This window comes from Echinops telfairi, unplaced genomic scaffold (assembly GCF_000313985.2).
Source record: "Echinops telfairi isolate 266 unplaced genomic scaffold, ASM31398v2 ScPeMD7_3533;HRSCAF=4204_0, whole genome shotgun sequence".
Lineage (NCBI taxonomy): Eukaryota > Metazoa > Chordata > Mammalia > Afrosoricida > Tenrecidae > Echinops > Echinops telfairi.
Genome location: NW_022107431.1, coordinates 1,976,902 through 1,990,008, shown reverse-complemented (window position 1 = coordinate 1,990,008; position 13,107 = coordinate 1,976,902).

Here is a 13,107-nt window from a genome sequence, read left to right as displayed (position 1 = left end):
CCCTCGGCCTGGATGCATCTGGAGGCCCTTTGAGACCACTCAACATAGGAGCCCCGGGGAACTCGAAGTCTACATGCTCAGCTGCCAGCAGAAAGGCTGGGCGGAGATTCAAACCTGCTCTGCAGTCTGGCCCGGTGAAGATGGTTGTCAAGGAAACCGTGCACAAGCCATGTGTGTCTGCGTAAATCTGTGTCATCCGCGTGCTAAATGCGCAGGGCTTAGGTGTCAAATATGTGGCAAGTAACATCCCTCTGTAGCACATGTCTCTACTGCATAAGAAAATGCACATATACACACACACACATCTACGTTAATGATATGCATGTTAAGGTTCACAGTGAGACACTCTTGGTCTTTGATCTGTTTTCTTCCTGTAGCCCAGGGGTCCGGAGATCAGGCTCTGGGGGCGTTCCTGCTAACTCACTCAGGCCCCCTTGGCCGGGGAATCGCCCTTGCTTTCTTATAAGAACAAGCTAGGGGCTGCCACAGACCAGTGTGTGGGGGTGGTGGTGAGGGGGTGATCTGTGTGTGATGGGAAGGGTTGGGGAGGTGCCCCAGGCCAAGAGCCCTCCTCTGTGCATGAGCAGTTTATGGCTCGGTTGGAAGCCCGGAGTCTGTCCATACCGGGAGTCTAATGAAGGTCCCCTCCCTCCTGAGGCCCTGGGTCATCACAGAAGAAGGAAGGGCTGGGACGTGGGGTCTTTCAGTCACTCCCTCTAGACGCTGGACCCACAAAGGCTTTGTATCTGGGGGCCGGGAGGGCAGGGGCTGAAGGTAAGAATCCCGGCAGGCCTGGGGATGAGGAGCTGTGTCCTCCACCCCACAGGGAGGAGCTGTGAGTTTTAGGGAAGTCCACCTGCTTAAAAACACACCCCAGGCTCTGCTGAGGAGCACCCAGCTCTCCTCCCACCTGGGCCACCGTCTCCTCCCCCCAAGCCCTCACAGATGGCCCCCACAGTGCTCCTCCCAGCGCAGAGCTAGCCTCGTCCACCTTGCCCGGAGCTCAGGCCCACCAGGCCCGGGTCCGGCCTCCAGGGAAGGGTGCCTGGACCCCAGGTCCCACTCGGCCAGTGAGAAACTGGGAGACACTCCTCGTGTGAGGCCTATCTTCTGATTGGGAACCAAAGCCCGTCTTGTTTTCACTTCTCCCTTCATGTTATTTATAGGTTTCGCCGTAGCCTCAAATCACAGAGGAAATGATCATGTGTGCAGCTGTTTGAATTACACAAACTTTCAGCACGTTTTATCGGCAACTTGGCCTTCACACTGGGCAAGCCTGCTGGCTTCCTGTCGGGTGTGTCCCCGGGCCACGGTGTCTGAGCTCCCACCCTGTCCCCAAGCCAGTGCTGCTGCCTCTAGTCTGGGTTCCACTGTACCTCACCTGTCGTCTGTCTGTCTGCCCGTCTTCTGTGGCCTCCTCACACACCCAGACAGACACCGTGGAACAGAGTACAAGTTCTGATTCCCCCAAAGAAGGCAGTGGGGTTATGCTTGGTCTAAAAATGACCCACACGGACAGCGTGGTCTGTAGCACATGGGGAAGTTAACGCTGCCCGCCCCCCCACACACACACACAGCTCCTGAAATGGCAGCATCATGTTCACGTCATTGTCCGTTGTGTCGTGTCTGTGGTCACACGCGTGCTGTCCACACGACAGGAGCGAGTTCTGACACTTGACATTGGAAACGTAGTCATGGACCTTTCCCCGTGGTCCACAGTCGGGGACCACAGAAGGAAGCAAAGAGAGGAGGCCCCCCCACCCTTCCCCACCCCTTGCTGTCCCCGGTCACCTCTGGCTGGAGTACGTTTGCCTTTTCTTGTCCCTTTTGTGCAGCTGCTTGTACTTTTGTGATGGACTTATTTGGCTCGGCGTGCTAGCCTTCAGTGCCATCGATGTTGGAATGCCCACGGAGCCCTCAGGCTTTGCAGGGGCCGGGTTCTACAGATAGCAAGGGTTTCATTTGACGTCCATCCACGATCGATGCTCACGGAAGCAGCCATCAAGAGATCACATGACAGACTGTGTTGGGCAGCTCCGTTGCTCGGGACTGATGTAAGGGTCCAAGGGGTCAACCGGAGGACGGAGGCGCACCTCGCCCAAGCCCGGCTCCTCTCAAAGTCCTCGCCTGCACGTGGAAGCAGGACTCTGGGTGAGGGAGATGGGAGATGTTTGGGTGATGGAGTTGGTGGGGATGATAGAAAGTCCCATGGATGGCCAGAGAGGCAAACTTGACTCGGAGTGCCCCTGGAAACAAGGATGGTCTCGTGTTTGGGACCGTGGTCAGGAGAGACCAGTCCCTGGAGGAGGACATCTTGCCTGGTAACGTGGAGGGTGGAGACAGAGGGGGACGAACCCCGGCATGGACGAGCCCGGAGGGCACAGTCACAGCTGTGAGGCTGCTGCAGGACCCAGGCCTCACCCCCAGCCCCTCAGTCAGCATGGAACTGCGCTCTGGAGAGTCCACAGGTATGGCCAGACCCTTCCTCGGGGCATTCTGGGTGAGGTCGAATCAGCACCCTTGGTAAGCAGCCAAGCCTGTGCGTTTCACTCCATCCAGGGACTCCTCAAGCGTCCCCAGCGATGCCCGTCCGAGTACAGCGCTGGAGCAAAGGGCCTTCTTTCCCCTCCGGCGCTGCAAAGACCTGTGACACATCTGCGGCCAGCATGTGAAATCAAATGAGTCACTCGATGTGGCAAAGCTAATGGTGTGAGCAGGTGGCCGTCAGCACGCCCCGCGGAGAGACGAGGTGTGTGTCAGTCTGACCGGCATGAGCCTGCTGAGACGAGAACTGTGTCAGAATGGAGAAACCAGCACCGAATGATGCAGGGGCCGGTCCCTGGGCCCATGAAGGGAGCACCCTGGGCAGAGCCACTGAAGCTCAGGGTGATGCAGGGTGTGTGTGTGCGCGCACGCAAGCTCACAAGAGTTATCCGCGTGCACCAGACAAGACAGGTGTGAGGAAGGAAGTGGAGGGGAAGGCAGAGATGGAGCCTCTCAGACTGGACATCCAGGTCAGCGTAAGGGGTGGGGGTGGACTCCTCTGCTCTATGAGAGCCTGCCCAGTCTCTTCTGAAGCAGGTTGGCACATGGCATCCATGCATGACAGCCAGCAGCACCTGACCGATCCATAGATGCACACCGCAGCAAGGCACCGGTGGAGAAGACGGACCGCCAGAGGGTTCACCCCCGTGGCTGGGTGGATGGGGACTGCGTTACAGAGCTGGGAGGAGGGGCTGTAGATAGCCAAGACCACCTACCCCCCATGACCACCACCTTGACAAACATCACATGAGCTTCGTCCTCTGCCCTGCCCAACCCTCCCCCTGACTTCAGACCATGGAAAGTGGGAGGCAGGAGGCACCTGGGCCCATCCGGTAGAGCTGAGGGAAAGCAGGCAGCCTGGAGGAGAATGCCTGTGGAGGGAGACGCACTCCCGGAGCTTCTTAAACTCCTTTCACATGAGACCCCTTTTCACCTGAGAAATTTGCAGCCTGGACAGGAGCCGCCTGTGGTGGTGACAACATCTCCTGTCAACTTGAGGAAGGGGTGGAGTCTAGCCTGTCAATCAGGCTGCAGCTTGATGACCTCACTTGAAGCCCTAAGGAGATGAACAGCTCACTGGAGGCCAGACCCAGTCTCTCTGCTACACATTCCTGTTGACGAGTCACCTGAAGCTACGATGATGCAGCCAGCACCCTGGAGCTGCAGGAGCCGGGTGGAGATCCCTGCCAGCACTGAGATGCTTCCACCACCACTGGATCCACAAGACTTTCCACCCACTGGCCTGTGATCTTCCTGTACCCGGTGTCATTGTATGTGTTGTATGAGTCTGAAGAAGAATTTATAAATTGATATCAGACTAATATGGGCTAATATTGGACTTATGGGCTTGATCTGGACTGGGCTGGGATGTTTTCTCCTTGTTCAATTGCTCTTTTTTGATATGAAGTTCTCTCTCTCTCACACACACACACACACACACACACACACACACACACACACGAGTGTCTCTGTTTCTCCCGTCCACCCCGACTCACACATTGCCAGAAATTCTCCGTTGCACATTCAACGTTCAATTAATTTTTGGAACCTTTTAACTGGTGCCAGGTCTTTCGACTCACCCTGGTAAGAACTCCCACGAGGCTGACGTCACTGAGAGCCACCCTGGGTGGCACAAACAGCTCAGCAGAGACTGAAAGTCTCACCCAAAGGGGATGCAGGAGAAAGGACTGGTGGCAGCTTCTAAAACATCGGCCACAGAGACCGTCTGGGGCCCGTTCTGCTCTGGCACACAGGGGGCGGCTGGGGTGAGGGGTCCTTGAGGCAGAGCAGCGTGTCGTCCTTCTATTAAGCATGAGCGGGGTCAGCTCAGCAGCAGTAGTAGCCACACAGTCATCAGGCCTGTGCGCAGAAGACCAGAGTGTGAGCAGGGGCTGGGCGGTGCCAGGCAGAGGGGTCCTGGTGGCACTGGCCACACAGTGATGTGGGGATACGTGCCACATGGGGAGCAAAGACCCCTGGTGCTCCCTGCTCCACTACATTGGGTCCCTGCCTTTCCTGGGCTTCTCTGACCACCTGCGTGGTGCTTCCCCACCGGTCCATCTTGGCGTCACTCTACGAAGCCTTCGTCTCTTCCTACCCTCACGGCCAGGACCCGGTGAACCTGCATGTGGAGATGCCTTCAGCCCCGTCCATCCACTGGCATCTCCCTGGGGGCGTTCCGGCTCAAGGTGAGAGGAACCACCTGTCCATCTGCCCAGGCAGCAACTCCTCTGGGGCCGGGCACCAGTGGTGAGCCACCCACTATCAGCAGAGCCACAGGGCAGCTCGGTGTCCCCTGGACAGCTCGGCCAGCCCCACCCTGGGCTCAGAGAAGGAGCAGCCGAAGCAAAATCACAGCATGCAGGCCCCCAGCGAGGCCAGCAGCAGAAAACTCGCCTGCCGTGCAGACAGACTGGGTGGCTCAAAAAGAAGGAATCTTTCCATTTTATTTTCACTCACCGAGCACCACAGGTATCTTTTAATACAGAAAGAGGAGCCAGTTCTGAAACGAATATTTACTGAACAATTCGCTCTGGTTCCCAGCACCCCTTGAACAGAGTTGGTAGCAACCACTTCCTGCCCATGATCAGGTGTTGATGGAGAGAAAGAAGGCCGGAGAAATCTCTTTGGGATTGCGCCACCACACCTGCATGTACCACACTCAGTCACACAGACCACACCTACACTGCACCACACACCTACACTACCACACCATCAGTCACACAGTCACCCAAGCACGCACACACCTGCATACCAAACTCAGATTCAGTCACACCCACACTAAACAATACCACAACTGCACACCACATATACCTGCACACGACACACACCCGTATGCCACACTCACATACACACACTCACACACATGTGCACATACGAGCGGATACTCCCCCCAAAACCAATACTCATTTGTTTGTTTGATATGAGGGAGATATTGCATTGGGAGTTCATCCCACCTGGTCATACTGTTAATCAAACTTTCTGTTTAAAACAACGGTTCTCGACCTGTGGGTAGCAACCCCTTTGGGAGTCGAACAGCCCTTTCACAGGAGTTGTCCGATTCATAACAGTAGCAAAATTACAGTGATGAAGTGGCAACGAAAATAATTTTATGGTTGTGGGGGTCAACACAACATGAGAAACTGTAATAAAGGGTCGAGGCATTCGGAAGGTTGAGAACCACTAATTTAGAGGGTCTGAAAAGATTGCATAACAGTGTGTGACCCCAAAATACCACCTGATTTGTGGCAGATAGGGAACTGGTTTGCCACCACAACGGTGCACCTGCTCACACAGCCATCTCAGTGCACCCGTTCTTGGCAAAGAACAACATGCCTCTCTTGCCCCACGCACTTGACTCATTAGACCCTGCTCCATGCTACTTCTATTTGTTTCCACAAATGCAGAGGACAGTGATTTGATGCTGTAGAAGAGGCGAAGAAAGAAACGAGGGAGGTGCTGTCAGCCATCCAAACAGATGAGTTTGAAAAACGTTTCCAAGAATGGAATTGCAGATTTGACAAATGTATCAAACGTAGTGGAGAGTACTTTGAAGGGGATAAAGTTGTTTTGTAAAAAAAAAAAGAATTTAAATACATAACTTTGGGGGAAATTCCACTGGGGGTACCCCTCACCCACCCCACCTCTGTGATGTGCTGGAGCCAGCTCCCTGGGCGCAAAGGTCTTGTTTTGCCAGCCGGCTGTCAGTGGCGGCCAGTACAAACATGGCAGGAGGAAGCACCACGCCCGCATTGCTCAGCTCTCTGTCAGCCGGGCTGCAGCGGCTTTGTGTGGCCATGATGTGGGGGCAAGCCTCTGGTATGTCTGCTGCCAGCAGGGACCCCCGTTGTGGGCAGGCTTCAGTGGAGCAACCAGGAAGAAAGGCCTGGAGACCCTCCTCTAAAAATCAGCCCACAGAAAGCCGAGGGGCACACAGAACACGGTCAGATGCAAGCCCCGCAGGTGAGCCCCCGTGGGAAATCCCAAACCCACCACCATGGAGGCAATCCGACTCACAGGGAGGCCCCAGAACAGGGTGGGGCTGCTGCTCAGGTTCCTGGGCTGTGAGTCCTCCCAGGAGCAGACAGCCAACGGCCTGGTCCTTGTCCCCTCTCTGAGCGGCTGGTGGGTCTATCACAATCATCCCGTGAGGACCAATGGTGACCACACGGAATTGTCCATCCAGAACAGCTGCTTGCGGGGCTGTGGGGTTGGAGCGGAGAGCAGGCAGCCCCACACACCAGAGCTGAACTGCCCCCTCTATCCGCCCCCCACCCACCCCACCCCCCTGAGCCTCCCAGGCTGCTGCTCCACCAGCCAGAGCACCAGGGCTTTCTTTGCTTCGTGAAGGGGCGGCTGGTGAGTTTGAACCTCCAGTCTTGCAGTTAAAGCACGCAGTTATAGGGGGAGAGGGGACAGGACAGTGGTGTGCGGTCTCCTTTGTACTCCTAGAGGGGAAGGCCCCACCTCCCATATTCTCGGCTGTTCCTTTACACCCCTAGCTCGGCGGTCGGTCGGGGCAGGCACAGTAACACCTGCTGAGCTGGGAACTCTGGGGAAGGGCAGTGGAGAGACAGCACCGGCTGTCTGGGCAGAGAAGGGGTGCCCCGGGCACAGCGGGCAGCGCTGGTTCCTGCTCTGACGGCCCCCCTGACTGTACCCAACGCCAGTTGTCGAGCTGTGTGTCAGCTTCTTTGGGTCCTTTGAAAGGATCTGAGTTGCCTTGTGAGCAAGTGGGGGCACTTTGGGGTAAGTTTTCTGCAATGGTCTAGCCGTCTGTGTTGATAACGAGCTCCCACCTGTGGAGCTGCACGCTCTGGAGTGGGGCTGACGTAAGGGGCAGACATGTCCTTTGTCACCCGGAGCTGAGCAGATCCCGAGGGCCAGGGAGTCAGCCGACCCATCACAGAGCCTCCCAAGCCGCAGGGCCCGTCCTGAGCCCAACTGGCCACTCGGAGAGCAGGCTGGGCATGGGGGAGAAAAACAAGCCTGAGAAAGAGAGAGAGAGAGAGAGAGAGGAAACAAACCGAAAGGTGGAAATCTCAACTGTAGGAAAAGCTGCCCCTGGTGAGTGTTTGTGGAACCAGATCTTCAGACGAGGCTGGGACGCAGCCAAAGCCTTCCCTGTTGCGTTGTTGAGTGGACTCCAAATCAAGGGACGACGAGGCCCTGTGTGGCTGCACACACCGTCACCCTTTCCGCGGCACCTCCCGGGAGCCTCGGAGCGCTGGCACCACAGGAGCTTAGCTGAAGACTTGTCAACGCTACTGTCAATGCGCCGGTGATGGACTTGGACTTCAACTGCTATTTACAAAGGTTCCTAAGGAAAGAGCTATACTCGCCTACCCAGTTCTTCAGGGTCCACTATGAACCTGCTCCCCGCTCTTCTCAGCCCCACCTCCGCCAGCTCCTCCCCAGCACACGCTTCCTGATCTAAAAATAAACTTCCTGATTCCAGCGCAGGGTGCAGCTGGGTCCGAGCCTCAGAGACCTTCCGTGAACGAGCGAGCCATTGTCTGGGCTTGGAAGCCTTTCCGATCCAGAACCCTACCTTCCCCGTGTGTTTCCGACCATGGCTGGCAGACTGAAGGTGTTCCTGGCTGCCGGCTGCCAGTCCTGCAACGCCAGCAACCCGCAGCTGTGGTTTGGGAGAAGAGTCCCCAAGGCAAGAGCCTGGCACGGGCTTCCTGGAGCAGCTGTGATCCCGACATCCAGGCCGGTGCTGGCTCTCAAAGAGGCAGCCACAGCCGCAGAAAGCGGCTTGTTAGGGACCTTGCTGGGAGGCCTCTGTCGCACGGACCCAGGACTATTTTGACAGCACCCGAGTATGATATCTGGATTCTCATCAGAAAGTGCAGCCTCTTCATTGATGTTGTCTACTGAGAAGTTGGGAGCCTTGCCTGCCTGCCCACGCAGGGGGTATCTGTTCCAGTTCAGTGTCCAGCAACAAGGAGGGTTTCTGTGGTTGCTGTCCAGTGTCCTCTGCCCAGCTGGCTCCACCTCACAACCACCCCAGGAGCAGCAGTGGTGTCAACCCCAGATCGACGCAGGAGCCCCTCCTCCCGGGGGATGAACAACACGATCGTGGGTGTCAGAGATGAAGACAATAATAACGTATAGTTTATCAAGGGGTCACGAGGATGGGAGTGGGGGGAGGGAGGGAATAAGGAGGAGCTGATGCCAAGGGCTCCGATAGGAAGCACATGTGTAGAACATGACGACGGATCCACATGTACAAACATGCTTGAGACAGTGGAAGTAGGGAATACCCTAAGAGCCCCCAATGACATGATTTAAAAAAAATAAAGGGTCAATCATTCGAAAACGCCAGTCACTCTGCAAGAGAAAGGCGAGGCTTGTTACTCCTATGAAATGCTAGTCTCAGAGACCCTCAGGACCACTCCTAACCCGTCCTGGGGGGTCACCATTGGTCAGGAGTGACGTCCGGCGGTGAGCTTGGTCTGAACTTGGGTCCAGCGCCACCCTCAAGACGGTCCTTATGTTCGAGCCACTGTTGCAGTCGCGGCAACCATCCATCTCCTCCAGGGAGCTCCTCTCTTTCACCGCCTCGCCACTTTACCAAGCGGGAAGTCCTTCCCCAGGGATGGTCTCTGAATTTATTTCTCTAGAAGCACTCCTGGTACCAAATGTGTTAGACAGGGTTCTCTAGAGAAACAAAACCAGAACACCAATCATTTTATATATATTTATACAGATAGATAGCTATATGACATAAGAAATAAACAGTTAATCAAATTATAAAGCAGTACAAATGGCTCCGTGCAACTCAATCCTGTGAGACAGTTGTGAGACACTGGCAGTCCTTCAAGTCTTGAGGGCCACGGGGTAGTCCTCTGTAGAGCAATTCAGGTTATCCAGGCACAGGCTGCAAACAGCAAGGCAGATTACCAACAGTCAGTCAGATGACAGGGTCCGACAGTCCCCAGCTCAAGAGATGTAAATTCCAATGGTGTGGCAAAGCAGATCTTGAAGGAACCTCGAATTACAGTGACACAGTCCATGGGTTAGGTGTCCCACAGGCAGTGTAGCTTGCAAATCGAGGCACAGAACAAGCAAGGCAGCCGCACACTGGTCCAATGATCAAAGAGCAAGAGACAAAAGAGGTGAAGTTCGCCAAGCCATTTATCTCTCCACCCTTCACTTAATCTCACATAGGTTCATTGGCCATGTTGGCACAAAAATGTTGACTATCTCAGTCCCCAAGGCTTTAAATCTGTCCAGGAATGGAGGAGCCTCGTAGCTTTTCCTGTAGAGCTGACGGCAGGTTTGAACTACTGACTTTGTGGCTACCAACCCAACTTAAAACCCACAGCAGCACCAGGGCCGCTTGTTCTCCTGGCAGTCTGTGCTAGCTATTCAATGTTCTATCCCAACTCCCTGACTGGAATACACCAATTCTTCTCCGGCTTCCGGCCTCCCCCAGTTGTTAGTTGTCCTCCGACGCGGCTGGAAGCCCCATCATTGGTGTCACAAGTCTCTGAGTCGTCCAAGGGGTTGCGTTGAAACACAACCGAGAGGCCTTGCACAGCAGCAGATTGGCACAATGCAGCGAGTCCTTTGATGACGTCACTGCCCCTTCCCCATGAGCATCGATGGTGGCTCTCAGGAAATGATACTGTGGTGGTTATATAAGCTGGTGTCAATTTGAGAGGATTAAGAGTGAAATGGGGTGGAGTGTAGCCTGTCAATCAGGTCGCGGTTTGATGACCTCATTTTGGAGGCGCTAAGGAGATAACTAGCTCACATTGAAGGCGAGACACACACTTATTCCCTGCAAGACATTTCCACGGACAAACCACATGGAGACAGGCCGATGGCCGCCAGAGCCTCAGTGCTGGAGAAGCCATGCTGACATCCAGTCTCCAGCTCCGCCAGGTGCCCGTACATGCCTGTGGTTTGCGTGGTGGCCTCTGGGTCACAGCAGCCCTGGGACAAGAGCAGTGGCTAACCACGAGCCCCTGGGAGCATGAAGAGCCTGTTGCTGGGCCAGTCTTACATAGAAGGGGCTGGGGTCAGGCAGACGAAGACCCTGGGGGAGCAGGGGAAACACCCAGGCACTGCCCTGGCCCCTTCCACAGGCCTCAATCACTACTCACCCCCAGGCCTTGCTGACCAGGGCCGTGGACTCTGGCCTTCTTCGGGATGGTGCAGGCAAGGCCAGTGAACCTCTAAATACCCACAGCTCGCTCTCCACACCAGGCAGACAGACAGACAGAGGGGCACCTTGTACCCTCTCCACCCTCCTTGTCTCCGATCCCCATTAGGACCGAGGTGAAGATGATGGTGGGCTCAGGTGGGCTCCCCATTTGAGGTCTTGGGTCTGAGCTGATGGACGAAGCAGGGGAATCAATGACACGAGGCACACAATCTATTTGAATCCACAACCAGGCCACGAAAAGGCTACCACCTGCTAACGCCCTCTCTCTGCCCAAGTGTCCCGGGCTCCCTGTTCTCTGCGAGTGAAGTGGCCACTCCGGGTGTCCAGGACGAAGGCTCTCTGTGGCATCCTTGCCGGGCTGGTTCCCCTCTGACATCTTTGAGTGTGTCCCCCAGGGGAGAACATGAGAGCGCGTGAGACCGGTGACAGCTGGGGGACAGGATGACTCCCTTGGACACTGTCATGGGAGAAGAGGGCACATGAGGCGTACAACTCCCTTCACCTACAGGAAAGCCAGAGAATCACCCCCCACCCCACCACCACCACCACCACCACCAAGCCTGACAGTGATGGAGATTGACTGCCCTGCCCCAGGAGGAGACAGAGACCTGCAAGTCCCACGCTGAACACAAGCCGGATGCCAGACCCAGGGGCGGAGCCTCAGGAGAAGGGGCAGCCAAGCCACCTAAGCAAGGTGGGAATTCACGAGTGTGATGCTTTCTGGGAGCTGGGGCGGGGGGCTCCCACGGGTTGGAGTAGTTCAGTAATGGCCACCTTGGAGGTGAGAGCAGAGACCAGGTCATTTAGAAGGGCAGCCGTGTAGATGCAGCTAGAAAGCTGGGTTGGGCATCTATTATTCAAATGGTCCATGTCCCTGCTCCAGATGAGGAAGAGGCTGAGCCCTCAGTAGGCAGACCCGGGTGCTAGATGATCAGTGACCAGACCCCACCCACCCTGGGAGTCTGCAGACTAGCTGGAACTTAGCTGTGGACATGACAATAATCCCCCTGATTGTATTCCTGATGGGGGTCTTGGTGGGATACTGGGCTGGTTCTGGTGAGAGCATTTCATCTCCAAGGTGACGGGCAGGCACAATGGTGGCAGATGAGAGAGGCTCTGTTTGAGGCCACACAACAAGGGGTGAGGAACTGGGTGGCCTCTAGATGATGTGTCCCATCTCCTGTTGCCTGTACATTTAAATGCCCTTATGTAAATGCCCTTGTGTGAAATCAATGATGGGTTTCCTTCTTCAGACCTTGCACGTCTTTCAAAGGTTGGAGTTGAAGCATCTTCCAAGACACGGGACCAGAAACTCTGGGGCCCATGTCCCGCCCTCCGTCCTCTGTGAAACCGTGTAAGTGAGGCTCTGCTTCTGAACACAACCAGGAGGCGACCGCTCACAATGAAAACCCAGCTGTCTAGTGTGCGTACTTTTATAGAAAATTGTGTTTGTGGTCATTATATCATCCGGTGTCTACCTGAGGATATTAAGAGTGAAGGGGTGGAGTCTAGCCTGTCAACCAGGTCACAGCTTGATGACCTCATTTGGAGGCGCCATGGAGATAAATAGCTCACTGGATGCCAGACCTGTGTGGAGAGGAGCCACATGGAGACCCTTGCCAGCGCTGAGATGCTTCCACCACCACTGGAGCCACAAGATTTTCCACCCACTGGCCTGTGATCTTCCTGCATTCTGCATCATTGCATGTGTTGCGTGAGTTTGAAGAGGAATTTATAGACTGGCATCGGACATATGGGCTAATATCAGACTTATGGACTTGATCTGTACTGGGCTGGGATGTTTTCTCAGTGTTCAATTGCCCATGTATATAAAGCTCTTCCTTATACACATATGGCTGTCCCTGGATTTGTTTCCCTAGTCAGCCCAGACTCACACAGTGTTGATATCTCAGTTGAAGCTTAAAACAAGCCTAGTAGTGCCTTTGTTTTTCTGAAGGAGGGGGAGACCTTTGACACGAGTCCATTCCAGCTCACAGGGGCCTGATGTCGATGAGCGCAGGACAGTGCTCCAGGGATCGAGACCCCCAACACAGACGCGGGAGACCATCAGTGCCTGACACTGCACTCCCACAGTCGGCCGTGGACAGCTCGGGACATGACGCCTGGAGCGGCAGAGGAAGGAGAGTGGGGACAGGAGCAGGACGTGGAATGTGCGGCTGGCGGCCTCCGTGATCAACCGCATCCCTTGCCATGAGCCCAGAAGGACTGGAGGGTGCCCGGCTCCTGAGACTGCACACTCCAATCAAAGGTTCTGAAGAAGGAGAATGGTCCAAAGAGGGGAGGAGCAGAAGGACGCCAGTCCAGGCCACCCAATGGCAGCTGACCGCCAACACAATGTTCAGAGTCTCAGAGTGCCTGCTATC